The following is a 6,785-nucleotide window of genomic DNA, read 5'->3' as shown; positions in this document are numbered from 1 at the left end:
TTTATAATATTATTTAATTATTTAAATTTTATTAAAGTGCATTTAATGCTCGAAAGTAGGACCCCCTATCGCAATTTTCTTTCGCCGTAGCTGTCCTCTCCCTTTAGCCAGCCCACGGTTTCATCCGCCCGCGCTGCCCTACTTATACTGTAAAGCCTGAATCCCTCCTTCGTCCCAAACTCCGCAATCAATCGACTTTCTTGAAAATTTTCATCTCTTTCTCTCTAATGGCTTCTCTAGTGCTCCTTCTCTCCGAGCTGCTCCACCCTGAAGACGCCCTCTCTGTCGCCATAGACCGACTTCCGCCCGCCAATTCCTCGCTAATCAGCAAAAGAAGAACTTTCTCCGGCGAAAAAGTGGCTGCTGAAACTGAAAGACCACCGTGGAGATCGCCGGAAACAGACCGCAAGGATATTGGGGGCAACTTGCAGGAGCTGAGAGTCTCCGTGGAGTCGATTTGGTCTTGACTGTAATAGTAATAATAAAAAGTTTCTGCAGCTACTGATCTAAACTCAGATCATAAAATCTAAATTATTTGCATGTTTGTAATTATTTGAATTGTTTAGATATTTGCATACAGCTTTTCATGTACTGATCATGGAGTTCTCTTACATGATGATCTGTGTTTTAGAAAATAAATGGTCTTCATTTTTATTCGTAAAAATTAGGGAAAGTTTTATAGAATATAACTAGAAATACGGATGATAGATGGATCCGAATTAAATTTTTATTATATATATATATATATGGTTAAAATAATCAACTACATTTATTTTTTACTTATCATAATAGTTTTAAATATATTATATATTTTTTATATTGTATTTCATAATCCAATAAAATAGCTTTATCCTATAATTTATTTTTTATCATTCAAATAAAAATCTTTTTATCTTTTAGCATACTCACTCTCATAAGAGACAATTAAATGAGAGTGATAAAAACATTTTTTGGTATTTTGTGTTTTATCTTTTATGTTGATCATTGTTGTTTGACATTGACAATATTAGTATTGATATAAGGAAAATATTAATCACCCAAACATTACTCATTAATAGATTTGATAGCTGCCTTCACCTACTAATCTCTTCAATTTCACCTAACAGGCCAACAACCTTATCCCCTCTCATGGTTAAAAAACAGGAGAAATTATATAGATTTCTATACAAAAATGCAAGACTTTCTCAAAAGTTACATAAAATTCAATTGATTAAATTTGATTTAATGTTAATGGACTGTAGTACTGCAACACTATGTTTTATGTCTCAGAAGGATTCAATGTGTCCCAATGAGCTGAAGTAATGAAATTGAGGTTTGAGTCAATAGTACAAACCAATCAATCAACATAATCAGATTTCATAACAATATCTAACACTTTAAATTAAAAATAAAATAAAGATGATTTTATATACTCAGCACAAAAATTTATATATATTTATAGATTAAATATCTAAAATTTATAATTATTTACATATCATTTTAGAGTTTAAAATTATCTTTTGAAAATATTAAATTTTTTTCAAATAAATTAATATTAGTGATATTACATATCTCATCTTCATTTATTGGTTGACAGCTTTGACTGTCGACTAAGAGATTTTGTCCAACCCAATTACTTTAGTTATTTTCATATATAAGAATAAGAGTATAAATATATATATATATATATTATATATAAAATAGTATAAAAATAATTTATTTTCATACTTTTTTTTACAAACTTAAAAAAAGCAGTTCTTTTATAGAACAATTTTACAGCAGCCATCGCAAACGCACCCTTATTCGCTGTGTTCTGCTTCTCGTGAAGTAGAGATCTGAACTTGTCCAAGCTCCTCCTCCTCCTCCTCCTCCGAGGTTGTTCCTGTCGGATCGGATGCCGCGCCGGGAGCTTGCTACGAAGGTAACAATATTTCTCCCCTTTCGCGCTCTTCTTCGGTCGGGATTGGGATTCTTTTTCCCTCGCGCCACACGAATGGCTTAAATCCGCCGAACCGAAGGATTTCTTAATTCCGGGATTTACCACGAAAGAGGGAATTTTCGGTCAACCGCGGCTTTGATTTACCGTTGCATTTTTGGTCGTTTGGCTGGATTTAGCTCAAATCCGCCCCAAATCCAGCCTAAATCCTGCATCCAAACAGAATGTTCAGAATTTACTAAATTCAATTTGAGTTAAATACTACTTGTATCGAGATAGCCCTAAAGGTCATTCAAATTTATATTAATTAAACATTTGTTTCAAATTTTACTCGAATAAAATTCTTCCCTTTGATAAAAAAATGCTAACTTTAATTTATTCCAAACCCTAACCTGATTTATCGCAATTCTTCATTTTAATCTAATGCAGGAACTGTTGTGGGAGAGATGGAGAAATTGGTGATGGGATAGTTGTTGAAAGTGGCCAGGGGATAGTCCGAGAATTCAAAATTATGGGTGAATTGGTGAAGCCTTTGTAATAGCAAAACTCTAACAGCATTTCTCTCTCCATTCCCGCTCTCACCATGAGGCCTGTGCTGTGACTTTTTTTCTTCTGTTTTAATTAATTAATGTGTTTTTATTGCATGCTTGAAAACTGATAGATACTTAGAATTATCTCCCTCAAGAAATTTGATGTGCAAAGTCTCTATGTTGGACGTTAAGGTGTTTGGTGGGATGTTGGAATGAAGAAACTTTTCATACTAATTCTTCTGATTCATTATTGCATTGCCACTTGGTTCAGCTTGTTTTTAAAAAAACCAATCTAACCAGTTTTTTATTCTGATGAATGTTGACTAGTAGAGTTTTGAAAATTGGAAAAGAATTGGTTTTTATTATCTGGAGAGAGTTTGAGACGGGTTGTTTCTATGATTACTGCTTATTTGCGCATTTTATTGGATTCATAGGTATATATATATATATGTGTGTGTGTATTATTTCAGAAAAGCTTGAGATAGTCATCCACCAGAAGAGATCTAATGCAACAAGTTATATCTACTAGGAAGTTTTAAGAAGTTTGGTAGGATGTTTTCAAGAAGGGCTTTTCGGCTTAAAATAAGTTTTCTGTGATTCTTTCTTATTGCTGGTAGTCTCTTTGTTCGGTTTCCTTTTAAAAAAAACCAATCAAATCAGTATTTCAACTTGTTGTTGACCACTAGAGGTTAAAATTTGGAGGGTTGGTTGTATTAGCTGGAGATATTTAGAGAGGTTATGTTTCTGTTTATTTTTTGTTTTGTTTTATTGCATGATTACTGTATATTTGAGCCTTTTTAATTAAATTTGCAGACTTTTGTTAGCCTCCTAATCTATTAATTAATGAAATTCAACAATTTTATAGCATGACCGAGGATGGAAAGGGAAGTTTGATTGAAGCATTGTGAAGCAAAACTCAAATGTAAAATGAAGTAGCAAAACTATTGAGATGGTTAAATTGGGTTGAGTTCCAAACTGGCAATGAAAGATTCAAAGGGCTGACTGCAAGTGATTTGGATGAGTACTTCAGGCAGGTTTGATATGTAATTAGATGTCTTATTGGTTCTAGCATACGCAGCTCTCCTTGGTTTGTTAGTTGGGAGTCTCGCGTATGTGTTGTGTGTTTGGGCATTAACCCAATTCCCCCCCCCCTAAAAAAAAAAAAAAACTCTCACATCAATTTTGATGTGCTCTGTTTTGAATCTTAAGTAGTTTGGTGGGTTGTTGGCTAGAGGATACTTTTCATCTAACTTGAGCTTTAAGATGTTTGGTGGGATGTTGGCAGGAAGAACTTTCTCATCTAACTCTAATTCTTTTGGCTTATTGTTGCATTGCCTCTTGGTTCAGTTTGCTTGTAGAAAACCAATCAAATCAGTTTTCATTCTGATGAATGTTGACTACTTCAGGTTTAAAAATTGGAAAATAATTAGTTTTGATTAGTTGAAGAGAGTTAGAGATGGATTTTTCTGTATTTAGAAAGGCTCTATATGGTTACTGCTTACTTGGGCATTTTTAATTGGTTTCTTAGACATTTTCAAGGACCCTTTATTTATTAATGAAATTCAACAATTCTTTTGCTAGTCCAAAGATGGATGAGGAAGGTTGCTCAAGACTTTTTTGAGCAAAAAATATGAAGTAAAATGAACTGAAAGCTATTGAGATCATTATACTTTGGCACTTAAATTGGAATGTGTTTCAACTTTCAATGAAAAAAAAATTAGAGAGCTGACCCCAAGCTATTTGGATGAATAATTGGAGCGACAAATTGATGATGTAAGTTGACAAAAATACAAATATTCCAATTACATTTTTGTTAATTAAAAAAAAAAACCCAACGCACCCATTTCTAATAAAGGGAATTATTTAGATGAAGTGATAGTCGTCTCCCTCAAGAGATTTGCTGCTGCAAGTTTTATCTCCTTTCAAGTTTAAGTAGTTTGGTGGAATGTTGGCAAGAGAATCGTTTCAGCCAATTATAACTTTTCTATCTTATTGTTGATAGCCTCGTTGTTTAGTTTGCTTTTAAAAAACCAAACAAATTATGATCTCAATTGACTGTTGACCACTAGAGGCTTAAAATTTGGAGAAGGGTTGGTTTGTATTAGCTGGAGATATTTTGAGAGGATCTATTTCTACTTCTTTATTTTTTGGTTTTATTATATGATTGCTTTGTGCTTTATTAATTGAATTTGTAGACTTTTGCTAGTCTCTTAATCCGTTAATTAATGAAATTCAACAATTTATTACCTGAACGAGGATGCTGTGGGCTCCGAAAATTCCATTTTTTGATGTTGTGTGATCCCGGCCTCTCCATGCCATCCGTCAATTTTCTTTTGAGTGTTTGTATGACGATGGCGACAGAGAGTTTTAACGAGATTAAGTTCCGGGGGAATTTTCATAAGGCAGATTAGGTTTTAGATAAGACACTACCAAGAGATTTCGCCCTCATTTTGTGAGGACTTTTTTATCTAAGTTCTGGTTTTTTATAGGCGCAACCTCCTATAGTTAATTACCCCTCCCGATAATGAGAGAGAACTTTCGATTAAGGCTAGTCGTAAAAGAGGTAGAATAGGTTATAAACATATCGTATAATAGCAATAATTTTAGGGTTTAAATTTTGAATTTGGAAGTTTGAAATTTAGAGTTTATCACCACAAACTTAAAACTGGTGGTGGGGGGAATGAAGACGAGCCCGATCAAGATCCCATGGTTCCGTCGTCCCGGGCTATCATGATCCCTGGTCTACTTAGTCAGAGGAGGTAGTCGACCCAACCTGATAGAAGGCACCTTGTTGGCAGCCATGTGTTGCTTTGTCCAAGAATACCTTTGGTATTTATCTAAGGGAATATATCTGAATCCACCTTAGCTCATAGAGGGCTTTATGCCTATCGAATATACCCTATGATTCATAATTCAAGGGTTTGAAGCCTCTAGGGAACATACGAGCTTTAACCGTGATCATAATATAATGGTGTCATTTTGCAGCAAAATCACTCGATCAGAGGGCACGTGCCACGTCCCTGTTGGCAAGAGACTATTTGAGGATGAATCATAGTGATACACCCGACATAACATTTGCTTTTTGTGAGCTGAGGTTAACTTCAAATTTATCACCCCCGACAAACGGTTGCGGGAGGTGGATGATTTTTTTGGATTAATTTTATTTCAAGAATTTGAGCTATTGTTTGATTTGAGATTTGACCCCTCCGATTGAGATTTCCTGTCAACACGGCCATCATCGGGGTGACATTAAGGTCGCTTGTATTTTTTGTAGGAATTTGGAAGGCATTTTATACTTCAAGTCATGTTGACTCCAGTCCTTTTGAGGAGGATGATGAAACTTGAATATTAGACCAGTGCAACATTTTCAAATCGTTAGATTTGGAACTTAGATGTGACGATTGGAGCACATGCGAATTATATCATTTGACCCTGCACAGCATTTTCGATCATTAGTGTTTATACTTTTAACTTGTTGACCAGAGCACTTGCAGGGGTATATTTAGTTTAAGAGATTATATTTAATACATAAGGGGCATTTTAAAATATTTAAATATGATCCATTGTGCAAGTGATTTCGTTTAGAAAATGGTCCGAGATTTCATTTAAGGGCCTACGAACACCTTCTGTCCGCTTGTACACATATTGCGGATCCGGTGGCGTTGTTCTAATTCAAGTTTCATTTATAGCACATAGAAGATATCCCTTTGTTGTTAATATCCCACTCAACATAGTTCACAGGAAATGCTTGTTCAATAAGCATTAGGAAATCGTGCTAGTGTTCGTAGGAGAATTATATTACTTGTTATAAACTCTCATATTCTCCCCCATAGGTGGTCTAATGTATTTGAGTCAAAAGAGACATCTCATAACATTGACATAACTCTTTGAATATACTTCCATGAAATTATTGACTGAAGAATTTCATGTAGATCTGATGGACAATAGAATGACATATTCTTTGACCTATCTTTATATGTTGATGTCATATAGTTAAAGGTGATTGTGTGTCTTGGAGGAATAGTCCTTTGATTTCTAGAAGCAAATTTAAAATAAGACAGAGTATACATTTCACACCACTAGCCTCATTGTTGCCTTCCCTTATAAGCTAAGCTATGATGCACCGACACGGCACTTAGAGAGGGTATGCAGTGTCGGACACGTGTCGGACACGGACATGCGTCGGACACGGCATGGACACGTGTCCGACACGGCATGGACACGTGTCCGACACGGCATTGGAGTGTCACAATAAAAAAAATTAAAATTAAAATCAGACACGCGTGTCCAGTTATTAAATGAGGTATCGCTCAGTACATGCTCGGTACCGCTCAGTGCAT

At 35.0% G+C, this 6,785-nt stretch overlaps 1 protein-coding gene across 4 annotated transcripts in view; it reads left to right on the top strand.

Moving 5' to 3' along the window:
• Positions 1-1,738: 1,738 nt before the first annotated feature.
• LOC110111088 (octanoyltransferase LIP2, mitochondrial) overlaps positions 1,739-6,785 on the top strand; it is an 11,036-nt gene continuing 5,989 nt past the window's right edge. The window contains exons 1-3 of one of the 4 annotated variants that reach the window (XM_020842794.2): positions 1,739-1,900; positions 2,345-2,449; positions 3,311-3,475. The gene's annotated coding sequence lies outside the window, so the exon portion shown is untranslated. Of the gene's footprint in view, positions 1,901-2,344; positions 2,504-3,310; positions 3,480-6,785 lie in introns of all 4 variants that reach the window. The other 3 variants (XM_020842793.2, XM_020842792.2, XM_020842791.2) reach the window with 3 other exon arrangements.

Source organism: Dendrobium catenatum, unplaced genomic scaffold (assembly GCF_001605985.2).
Source record: "Dendrobium catenatum unplaced genomic scaffold, ASM160598v2 fragScaff_scaffold_1655, whole genome shotgun sequence".
Lineage (NCBI taxonomy): Eukaryota > Viridiplantae > Streptophyta > Magnoliopsida > Asparagales > Orchidaceae > Dendrobium > Dendrobium catenatum.
This window is presented reverse-complemented; position numbering and strand designations above follow the sequence as displayed.